The following is a 12,879-nucleotide window of genomic DNA, read 5'->3' on the forward strand; positions in this document are numbered from 1 at the left end:
CTATGTTAGACTATCTATGTTATAATGCTGTTACAAAAAGTACAGAAATAAGTCATACCTGACAAGAAGGTGAATATAGGTGTATTCAATTATACCTCAAATGTTACAACCAAAGTCACTACATGTACGGTATTATATGAATACCATCTATTATCAAACCCAAAGAGAAAATTCATCAATACTGTACGAAGGGGACAGAGAACATAACGTAGAATAAAAGACAAAACTTTTTTTTTTTCATTTTGAAAAAAGTAATGAAGGGTTATGTTAGGTTGGTTTTTGCCATCTGTGTCCCATTGGGGAGATTTTTCTTTATTTCCTGTCCAATAACGGTAATAAAAAGTGGGAGTAAATCCCTACAAGTGAGAGAATACCTGGTTGTCTCCTGGGTCACCACATCTATTGTCCCCATTGAAATATTTCCAACAATGTGGGAATTTTTGGTTTATTGGTACAAATAGAGAGGGTAGATCTACCTAACAGGAGCACAGACAGTAATAACAGCCTCAAAGGAGTTCTAAACCTTCCCTGATCTGTCCTAAAACTAAAAAAAAAAGTGTTGCCTTTAGTTATACTTTAATTCCTTATACTTACAGTAGACTTGACACCATGCTACACCACTATATACCTCTCCTTAATAATTAATTAACACTGTTGGATGAGGTCAAGAATTTCAGGGTAGGACCAAGCAAATAGCTATAAAGCTATTTGTGTGGGCGAGCTCCTGATCCAGGCTGTGTGCGTCTATAGACACACACAACGCCAGTACGCCCCGATCCCTTTCACTCCTCACAGGTGTTTGACTAACAGCAGGGAGAGACTATGTACCCCGCTGCTCTCAAAGTCTCCTGTGGGAAAACATTAGGGTAAAAAAAACTTTTTGACTTTAGAACTTTTCTCATCACCATGGATTGTGTAAAGCCAGATGCTGATTGTTATAGAACAGGATGGGAGGTGTGACTGTTGTGGAACCACCATGCTCTACTTACATACTATAATCCCATTCTTGGTGTCAGGAGGTCTGCATAGGTGTTATCCTTTTGTTTTTCATGGCTGACAATGCAAATTGTAAATCGAGGGAACTACATCGTGGTTCCACAATTTTAATATCCCTCACCCTATTCACGGACAATCAACATTTGCCTTCACACATTACATGGTGATAAGATTAAGGTGTCTGGGTCTTCTTGGTGGAAATAAATACTGGAATATCTTCCTATTAGAACCGAAGAAAGGGGTTTGGAGAAGTTACTTTAACATTACAGAACAAGTCTAGTTGAATGTGACCAACAATTACAAGATACAGATATAAGGCAGCAACAACCTTTAAAGATTTCTTTGTTCTCCATTGCACGAAAACCTTTTGGAAATTGAAACTGCCTGAAATTCAGTTTTGGCTCGCAACAAATGTATTCTTGCAATTTGTTTTGAATCGAACGCTCTCCGAATTTGTAGATCAATTCTACCGAGAACCTTTCAACAACTCCGAGGTAGAGGTAGGCCAGTCTTCCATGAATCCATGTTGAAAGTTCCATTTCAACTAGTAGTTGACCTGTTGCAATCTAGTCGGAATAAAGGGGTAGGGAATTCCAAAGTATAGGAGAAGTCCTGGAGGCGAGCAAGGGAGGAGGTGACAAGGGAACTAGAGAACTGGAGGCCTTGGGAGGAATGAAGAGAATGGTTCAGTTGGTTCTTTGAGACAAGGTTAGTGATGTAGTTAGGGGCCAAGTTCTGGATGGCTTTGTAAGTTATTGTTAGTATTTCGAATTTAATTCCTTGGGTGAGTGGCAGCCAATAGAGGGATTGGCAGAGAGTGGTAGCATAAACTGAGTGGTTTGTAAAGTGGATGAGTCTGGCAGCCGCATTCATGATGGACTAAATAGGGGATAGCCTATGTAGAGGTGGAGTAAATGAGGAGGGAGTTGCAGTAGTCAAGGCTAGAGATACCCAGGGAGAAGATTAAGAGCTTTGTGGTGTCATTGATTAGGAAGGGGCGTATTTTAGAGATGTTGCAGTGGTTGTGATGGCAAGCCTTGGAAAGTGATTGGATGTGGGACCGAAAAGGAGAGTTGGGAGTCCAGGACTACACCTAGCACCCTGGCATGAGGGGATTAGTTGATTGTTGTGCCATTGATCTTGACAGAGGAGTGGAGGAGGTACGTGGCGGAGGAAATACTATGAGCTCTGTTTTTGACAGGTTGAATTTGATGAGGTGGTGTGACATCCAGACTGATATGTCGGTCAATAAATTAGTGATGCATGAGGAGACTGATGTGAACTGAAGGGTATAGAGATAGATTTTGTGTCGTCAGCGTAGAAATTAAAATGAAAGCCATGGGAGGCCATCAACTGACCCAGGAAGAATATGGAGATTGAGAATAGGAGATATCCAAGAACAGAACCTTGGGGGACCCCAACGGTGCTGTGGGATAGGTAGGATGAGAGCCAACGAAGAGCAAAGTCACAGAGACCAAAGAAGTAACGTTTTTTGAGGAGGAGGGGGTGGTCAACTGTATCAAAGGCAGCCGAAAGGTCCAAGTAGTAGAAGTAGCAGTACAGAATAGCGTCCTTTGGTTTTTTTCTGTTAGCAAATCGTTTGTGAGTTTTAGGAGAGCGGTTTCTGTGGAGTGTTGAGGGTGAAATCCAGACTGGAGGGGATCAAAAAGGTGGTCACTCACTTAATGAGGTGATTACTCAGTCAGTTGTAGACCAGGCGTTCAAGGAGTTTGGAGGAAAAGGGGAAAGGGGAGCAAAGCGATGGGGCATAGGTTGTTAAGATTGGTGGGGTCCAAGGAAGGCTTTTTAAGTATGGGGGGAGGGGGATAGGGATTTTAGAGAGTTTGGGAAGATGCCAGAAGAGAGGGAGAGTCTGAATATGTGAGTTAGAGAGTGTAGGATAGAGTCGGAGGCTGACTGCAGTATTTGAGAGGGAACAGAGTTCAGGGGACAGGTGGTTAGGTGGGCATTAGAAAAAAGTTTAGCAACCTCGTCTATAGTAGCAGGGTTGAATTATGTTGATTGTACCTGTGGACATGGGGGTGGGGGGATATCTGTAGAGTGGAGATTTCATCACAAAATGTATCAATCTTTTTTTTGAAGTGAATGGTGCAGTGCCATCTTAAGAGCATTATAGGCCCCGGGGCAATACAGTGCACTGGGGCCTATACAATCACCCACGAGAATAAAAATAAAAATTATTGATAAGGCGATATTTATTGGTACAGCAGTGCCAGGGTAATGACAGCTTCCATTTCGGCAGCTGGGTCCGGTGAACGCACACATGGACAGGAGTCAGACTCGACTGTCCTGTATGTGCCTGTTCCTGTGGAGGCGGACAGGCATTCCTGCAGTTATGGGCTCCCCCTCCAAAGACAAAGTGTCCTGACAGCAGTGCAGGGTTGAGGAGGCAGTTACTGTATTTTTGGAGGGCAGATTTATATTGGTTGACTTCTTTTTGAGACTTACAGTCTTAAGCCAAAGACATTTAAGAGCGCAGCTAAGTTTTTGAGACTTCTGATGTCATCTGTTTGCCAGGGTTGTAGGGGTCAAGGCCTGATTCTGTGTCAAGTGAGAGGGAGGAGCTGGTCCAGGGCAGATGACAGGGATCTATTGTAGACAGAAGTGGCTAGATTGGGGCAAGACAGGGGTGAGATTTTTGGAACATCTTCTGAATTGAAAAATTAAGTAAGGATATATATTTTTAATATTAGTGCCCAAACTCCTACTTTAGAAAGTTATAGTTTTCTAAAAAAAGAAAAACACAACCTTTTCAGCCATACTTGTATGTTCCTGCCTACTGTGAAATGAGTATTCATTCTTAGCATAAAACAAATATTAACATTTTCATTTACAGCCTCTACTACATAATTAATCTCTTAGCCTTTTCCGCACAGGCTTGCAGAAGTACATTTCCAGTTTGTTTGTCATAGTAATGAAGAGCGCGACATAATTCTACATTAGATTGCGTTATTTCAGCATCATTATTTTATCCATGAATGAGGTTTATACAGCGCGCAAGTCAATTTGCGAGTCTCGAGATATACGCGGCCAAGTCTTATTTCCATTCCAACCCACAGGTACATTTGTTGCAGCGTTGAAGGCTTTTAATTTATGAGATTATCCATCTTGTCACCTCCTGTCATTTCGTTTCACGCTTTAATCTTGGAATTCTGATTTAACCTGTCTGAGTGACTGCCTTGTGAATACTCCGATTTGGACCGGACGACTTGCTCCTTGCCCATCTTCTCAACTGTAATAACCTAAAGCCGTTTCAGGAATAAGTGAGCATTGCCCATTCCCTCGCTGTGCCAAGTTGGCCGACTCCGTTCTGGGTTAATTTGCTCCCTGTTAATTAAATTTTAGCAAATCGCTTTACAGGTTTCTACATCTGCCAGAATGACAATTGTGAGCAAAGTTATTAGGTGGAATATCAACTATATTAAAATAACTGGAGTAAAATTAAAATGGGTATAGCCAAAAAACTGCCAAAATGCTGCTTAAGCTATGATTCATAGCCAGATATTTTATATGTGATGGCTGCATTAGTTTTAATTGTAGTCTTTTTTTATGATCTGGACAGTACAAGGGGGCCCCTAGATCCTGCTCCCCCATGTGAATGAGTACAGGGTACATTTATTAAAAAAAAAAAAATAACAAAACAATGTCCCCCGATGTAGATCCATCGTCAATCACAATGCCCCCATCACCTCTGAAACCCCCCAAAAAAATGCCCCACCGTCAACTAAGGCAAACCGCCGAATGCCTGACTTGCTCTTTGACAGTTCTTATATAGATAAGGGCGGGGCCACTTGGCGACGTCACCTGGTGACACCAGCCCCCTGTGACGTGACTGACTCTGATACCTGAGCCTATATACACAAACTCAGGTCCATAAAGACATGATGAGGAGTTTCAGTGGTGTATTTTGGTTTTGTGCTGCCCTAGGCAAGACTAAAATTGGACACCCCTCCCTCTCCTATGAAAATTTGCCCCACCCCTTCCTGTTTAATGGATGTGACTCCCTCCAAAATTGAAGGACTAAAAGTCCCAGCAAGAGCCTCTGCGATCTCACGAGAGGGGGGAGGGGTGAGAGAGAGAGAGAGAGGGGGTGAGAGAGAGGGGGAGTGAGAGAGAGAGAGAAATGGGGGGGGGGTGAGAGAGAGAGAGGGGGAGGGAGAGAGAGAGAGAGAGGGGGGGTGGGTAAGGGGGGGAGAGAGGGGGTGGGTAAGGGAGGGGGTGAAAAAAAGGGGGTGGGAGAGAGAGGGAGGGAAAGGGGGTGGTGGGAGAGGGGGTAGGAGACCTCCTAGCCCTGCCTCCCTGTCTGTCCTGTGCACCCTGTCTGTGGGTAGGTGTGTGTGATGCCCCTACCTCCCACCTTACTGGCCTATGCCAAAATACAGCACTGATGAGTTTAATGTGGAAGAACTCAAGTGATCTGCACCGACCTCTGACCTCAACTCTACTGAACACCTATAGAATTAATTTGAATGGCAATTGTAAGCCAGGTCCTCTCATTTAATATCAGTAAACATCAGTACCTGACCTCACAAATGCTCTTTTGGCTGAATGGGCAAAATATCCCACAGACAACACGCCAAGATCGTGTGGAAAGCCTTTCCAGAAGAGTGGATGTAAAGCTTTGGGGGGAATGATGAAGAGCATCCAGTACAACATTTGTGACACTTTAAGAGTTTTAGTCAACATTTTTAATGATATAGAGCAGGAGTCTCCAAACTATGGCCCTCCAGTTGATCAGGAACTACAATTCCCATCATGCCCATTCATCACTGTTAATGTCAGAGTTTTACAATGCATCATGGGATGTGTAGTTTCGCAACAGCTGGAGGTCCGTAGTTTGGAGATCCAAAGAGTATCAAGATAAGCCAGCATGTTTTGTTGGAGTCAAAATGCTTCTTGTTTACTCAGGGCTGGAGCCGTGAATAAGATTTGACTGCTGGTAGGATTCAGTTGAAATACCTATAATGAAGTTTGATAAGAGCTATCCCCCCAAAGCTTTACATTTACTGTTTGTCTGCCATGGTCAGGGGTCAGTCTTGGAGGCCAGTAGCTATAGCAGTGGAAAGGCTCGCTCTGAAACCATAAGGTGATGGGGGCTCGCGACCTTGTTTGAAACGTGAACTGTTAGACAAGGTCAGTTTGTTTTTTTGCAGGCTAGCGGGTAAGAGAGCTGGGAATTTTTGCTTGTTTTTTGGCATGCATCGCCCCTTCCATTTTCTCCTTGCTCCAAAGGCTAGTTTTAGGTTGGGGTGGTTGCCATTTGTTTATACTGTTGGGGAATTGGTGAGGGATTGCAATGGATACCTTCCCTGTCATTGTGCTATTGCTGGGTGTCCAGTGCCTCCCTGTACCTTTAAGGAGGGGTGCGCTCCCTCCAGGTATACCTGCCCTTAATCTATCAATTTTTATGTAAGTGCTCCAATTTAGGAGACTCTCAAAATGATATAGTTAGGACTGCAGTACACTGGAGTACACATATATTTGCAAATGTGTGCAAATGAAACCCCTTGTTTTAAATGTATTCTGTTAGACAAGGTAAATATGGTTTGTTGCAGGCTGGCTGGTAAGAAGTTCGTTGGGAATTTCTGTTTGATCTTTAAAAATGTGTGCTCATCTGAGGCATGAGGTCTAAGCACTAACCAGGCTTCACCAGAGCTCTTGATGTTGGGGATGGATTTCTCTGCATGCCAATGCCAGGTCCTGGTCTTCAGGAATCAGATCCCCCCACCAGGAGGTGAGTGATCCAGGGTGCAGTAGCAGATGTAGCAGGTAGGGATCAAGCAGAAGTGTAGTCAGTAAACAAGCCAAAGGTCGGTAACAAGTAGTTGCAGGTTGGGAATCATGTGGAAGTGTAGTCGAGTAACAAGCCAAAGGTCAGTAATGAGTGCAATGAAGATACAAATAGCAGAAGGAGCACAAGGAGCAAGGTATTGGCTGGAGAAGAGCACAATAATCTGGCAAACAGGTAGTGCAAAGGCATGGGAGAAGCAAGGAGTTTAGATTTCACCAGAAACAAGATAGAAAAGATTGTCCAAGGGATCAGGCAGGGAGCTGTCCAGCATCTCAGGTGGCTCAACATGATGGGCTACTGCCAGACACTGCAGCAGTCCTAGGTTAAGATCTGGGACCTGACAGTGTCCTTTTTTGAAAGTACCAGAGACAACAACAAACTACAATCTACAATGTGAACCTGATGTCTATGAAAGTTTATATATTTTAAGTTGTATACATTTATACATTCATACAGTATTTTCTCTATAGAGCCTTTAACCGCTTCAATACCGGACACTTTTACTCCCTTGCTGCCCAGGCCAATTTTCAGCTTTCAGCGCTATTACATTTGAATAAGAATTGCGCAGTCATACAACACTGTACCCATATGACATTTTTATCATTTTTGTTTCACACAAATAGACCTTTATTTTGGTGGTATTTAATCACATTTGTTTTTTACTTTTTGACAATAAACAAAAAAAGACTGAAAATTAAACAAAATAATAAATACGTTTTTCTTTGTTATTGTTATACAATTTTGCAAATAAATATTCATTCTTCATAATCTTTCTTTCTTTCGTTCGTTATAAATGTAGGACAAAACATATACTGCTGCATTTCTTTGGTGAAAATAACCCAAATCAACGTATATTATTTTGTTTGTACTACAAACTATGGTATATATCTGAAAATCGATAAATCCTGATCCATCTACCAGAGGAGTACAAAATATCCCCCAAATTACCCCTTTTTGGAAAGTAGACAGTCCAAGGTATTTAGTAAAATGCACGGCAAGTATTTTGAAGTTGTCATTTTTTTGTCACAATTTTTTGGAAAATAAAAAAGAAATAAAAAAAAAATGTTTTTGCTGTTTTTTTTTTTTACATACTTTCACAAGTGCAGTACAGCATCATCATATGACTGGTGTGGCAGTGATAAGGGACACTGACTAGTGGCAGTATGTAAAAAAAAATAATAATATGTCTTTTAATTTTTTTTTATATTTCTTTTTTTTTTTTTTTAATATACAGTGATCAGAGCAATGCAGTGTTACCACTGTAACACTGTACTACCCTGAGGAGGGGATTAGTATTTTTCTTTTTTTTACACCCTATGCCGAATGATTCGGACCAGTGCACAAAGCAAAGTCCATAAAGACATGGATGAGCGAATTTGGGGTGGAGAAACTTGACTGGCCTGACCTCAACCTGATCATCTTTGGGATGAATTAGAGCGGAGACTGTGAGCCAGGCCTTCTTATCCAACATCAGTGCCTGGCCTCAGAAATACGATTCTGGAAGAATGGTCAAACATTCCCATAGACACACTCCTAAACCTTGTGAACAGCCTTCCCTGAAGAGTTTAGGCTGTTATAACTGCAAAGGGTGGACCAACTCACTATTGAACCCTATGGACAAAAACTATAATGCCATTAAAGTTTGTGTGTGTGTAAAGGCAGGCGTCCCAATACTTTTTACAATATAGTGTATAATAGAAATACAAACAGTAAGTCACAATTCATGCAATCTGAGCACAGTGTGCAGACATTTCTCTTTAATAATCTTCATTGGATTCATGAAAAATCGTTCTTGCCAGACCAATCTATTAACCTTCTATGAAGAAGTGAGCTGCCATCTAGATAAAGGAAGTTCTGTGGATGTGGTCTATCCAGATTTATAAAGGCATTTAATACAGTTCCCCATAAATGTTTACTGTACAAACTAAGGTTTGTAGGTATGGACCATAGGTTGAGAACCTGGATTGAAAACTGGCTTCAGGGGGGAGTCCAAAGGGTGGTGATAAATGGGGAGTACTCGGAATGGTCTGGTGTGGAAAGGGGGTGTAACGGAACTCTGACCCACACTGTACTTGTGGACTTCCGTCTGTATATGGCTTTCTCCCAGTCGTGGACATAGATATCAAATCCTAGCCGCTCCCATACAAAGCTAGCCAACAAATTAGCTTGTACACATTTTGGAACCTTCTTCTTTATTGAACAGTTTCCCTCAATTTATACACACATAAGCACATCCCCCTCCTGATCAAAATACCACACAGGGGTTACCTGTATACATTATCCTATGCAGATTAAATTGTATGCAGAAAGAGAATTAACCTGAACTAATTATCTGGACAGAACAATGTGGGCTCATTAACATTTAAAAATGGGACAGTCAGACTTAACACAATCCACATCCCACCTCAAAACAGACAATAGGACAAGACTGCCAATGGCAGTCTGTCCATCTCCTACATTGAAGTACATGGAATACACATCTACGTATTGCTATGATTATTTAGGAGTCAGATTTCATGGCAACAGGCTATAGGTCTTACAGTGTAAAGTGGGATTAAATCCTCATATTTGAGAGATATTGCAGACAAATATTACTGTCCAACTTGAAGCAATCCAAACCATTAAGTATCTGTATTTTTACTCCCAGTGACGGTGAGTACAAGCAGTGAGTACCGTCACAGGGGGGTCCCCCCAAGGATCTGTCCTGGTACCAATCCTGTTTAATTTATTCATTAACGATCTAGAGGATGGGAGAAACAGCTCAATCTCAGTATTTGCGCATGATATATAGCTAAGCAGGGCAATAACTTCTACGCAGGATGTGGACACCTTACAAGAAGACCGGAACAAAATACCGGGGTGGGCATCTACATGGCAAATGAGGTTTAATGTTGGAAAATGTAAGGTAATACATTTGGGTGCCAGAAATATGAACGCAAGTTACTCACTAGGGGGTGAACCTCTGGGGGAATCAAGGATGGAAAAGGACTTGGGGGGTCCTAGTAGACGACAAGCTTAGCAATGGCATGCAATGCCAAGCTGCTACAAGCAAATCCAACAGAATATTGGCCATGTATAAAAAAGGGGATTCACTCCGGAGATAAAACAATAATTCTCCCACTCTACAAGACTCTGGTCCAGCTGCATCTGGAGTATGCCATCCAGTTCTGGGCACAGGTGTTCAGAAAGGATGTGATGGAACTGGAGAGAGTCCAGAGAAGGGCAACAAAGCTAATAAAGGGACTGGAGGACATCGGCTATGAGGAAAGACTACAAGCATTGAACTTATTCTCTCTGGAGAGGAGAATCTTGAGAGGGGATATGATATCAATGTGCAAATACTGCACTGGCGACCCTAAAATAGGGGACACACTATTTAGCGAGAGGGAATTTAAAAAGGCACACCGCCATTCACTTAACCGGTTGCCGACCGCCGCACGACTATTTACTGCGGCGGTCAGCCCCGGCCAGGCAGAGTGACGTAGATCTACGTCACTTGCCTGTCACTTCCTTGTGAGCCAATAGCGGGCGAGCGCGCGCCCGCCGCGGCTCGTTCACAGGGAAGTCAGTGCGTGTGACCGGCGGACCCAATGTCCGCCGGTCACTCGCCGATCGTCGGTGCAGAGGGAGAAAGTCAGGCGGCTAATGTAAACAAGGCGCCTGTCATTCTCCCCTGTGTAGAAACAGTGATCATACGGTTCTACTATGTAGGACCGTTGATCACTGTTCCTACACTAGTAGCCACAGCCAATCAAAGTAAAAAGCACGCCCCTAGGGACACACTTAACCCCTCCCTCTCCAATAAAGTTAACCCCTTCCCTGCCAGTGTCATTTTTACAGTAACAGTGCATATGTATAGCACTGATTACTGCAGTAATGTCACTGGTAACCCCAAAAGTGTCAAAAATGTCAGTCAAGGGTCCGATCTGTCCGCCGCAATGTCGCAGTACCACAAAAAAATCGCAGACCGCCATCATTACGCGTTAAAAAAAAAACACCAAAAATGACAAAAATCTTTCCCTTAGTTAGTAAACGCAATAACTTTTGCGCAAACCAATCAAAATACGCTTTTTGCAATTTTTTCTACCAAACATATGTAGCAAAAAACAAATTGGCCAAAAATGTTAAATTTAGGTTTTTTACATTTTTTGGGGGGGGAATTTCATATAAAAAAATGTGAAAAATATTGTTATTTTTGCAAAATTTACGCTCTCTTTTTGTTTATAGCGCAAAAAGTAAAAATCGCACAGGTGATCAAATACCACCAAAAGAAAGCTCTGTTTGTGGGGAAAAAAAAGGATGTCAAATTTGTTTAGGTACCGCGTCGTACGACCGCGCAATTGTCCGTTAAATTCACGCAGTAAAAAATCGCAAAAAAAACCCTGGTCAGGAAGGGGGTAAAATCTTCCGGGGCTTAAGTGGTTAAATTAGAAGAGAAGTGGTTTAACCTGCGTAAAGGGTTCTTTACTGTTATATGGCATTCTCTTTCACAAGCAGTGGTATCAGCAGGGAGCGTCAATAGTTTAAAAAAAAACGACATAGACCTATGTCGGTCGCGCGCGGGAAGCTAGGGGGTGAGCACGCACCACCAGCTGCGCGCTCCCGCCCCCACTCGGCAGCAGGGAAGCCGATGCAGGGGTCAGGTGGCTCCGATTGCCACCTAACACTCGCGATCGAGCGACACAGCTGACCGTTCTTCTCCCTGGAATGATCACAGAGCTCATGTGATCTTTCTATATATGAACACAGGTCTCTATGGTCATTTCACAAGCCACGCCCCCCCCCACAGTTAGAAACACTCCCCTAGGCTCGCATTTAACTCATTGATCACCCACTGTGTTAACCCCTTCCCTGCCATTGTCATTATTACAGTAACAGGGCATATTTGTAGCACTGATTGCTGTAGTAATGTCACTGGTACCCCCAAGTTTCAAAAATGTCAGTTAGGGGTCCGATCTGTCTGCTGCAATGTCGCAGTCCTGCAAAAAACGTGCAGATCGCCGCCATTACTAGTAAAAAAAAAATAATAATAAAGATGACAAATCTTTCCCGTAGTTAGTAAAATGCGCTTATTGCAATTTTATTTACCAGAAATATGTAGCAGAATACAAATTGGCCTAAAATGTTAAAAAAATTTGATTTTTAATTTTCTTTTTTTTTGAGAATGTCATATAGCAAAATGTGGAAAATATTGTTTTTTTTTTTTTCAAAATCGTCACTCTGTTTTTGTTTATAGTGCAAAAAATATAAACCGCAGATGTGATCAAATGCCACCAAAAGAAAGCTCTATTTGTGGGGAAAAAAGGACGTCAATTTTATTTGGGTACAGCGTCGCACGACCGTGCAATTGTCCATTAAAATAACGCAGTGCCGAATCACAAAATAGGGCCTGGTCATTAAGGGGGCAAATCCTTCCAGTCTTAAAGTGGTTAATGACCACAACACAGGGGTATACAATATACGGTTAACAGCAAACACACACACACTCACATCATAGGTTGAACTGGATGGACTGATGTCTTTTTTCAACCTCACTAACTATGTAACATTGTGTGAGTCAGAAATTTGTTGCAAATTCCAAACCATCATGACACATCTTTCCCGATTTAAAGAAAAAAAAAACTTATACATAATTGGGATCATATTGCAGGCTATTCATTGCTATATTACCTCATTTCTCTGGTTCATCCTTGTTATAAAACTCTCTTTTTTTTACAGACTAAATGACATTTAAGTGCCTGATCCATAATTTTAATTATGGATTAGAAAAAAAAGAAGTCTCTAAAATTGACAGTGGGCAGACAGGAGGTAAAAAAGAAGAAGAAAGAAAAATAACTTTTTTTTTTTTTTTTTTTTAAGCTGTCAAACTGTCACATCAGATTCCTAATAACGGTGGTTGCCTGGGAAACATTTATGTCAAATCTCCACACACACACACGTGTATTTCACTGATAATAGATAATATGAACAAGAGCTATCATGTACCTAAACTAAAACCGGAGAAAACTTCTATCTTAATTGGATGTGTCGGGTTTGATGGACACATAAGCAGCATTTTCCTTTTACCATAA

This window comes from Pelophylax lessonae, assembly GCF_965119305.1.
Source record: "Pelophylax lessonae genome assembly, chromosome: 2".
Classification (NCBI taxonomy): domain Eukaryota; kingdom Metazoa; phylum Chordata; class Amphibia; order Anura; family Ranidae; genus Pelophylax; species Pelophylax lessonae.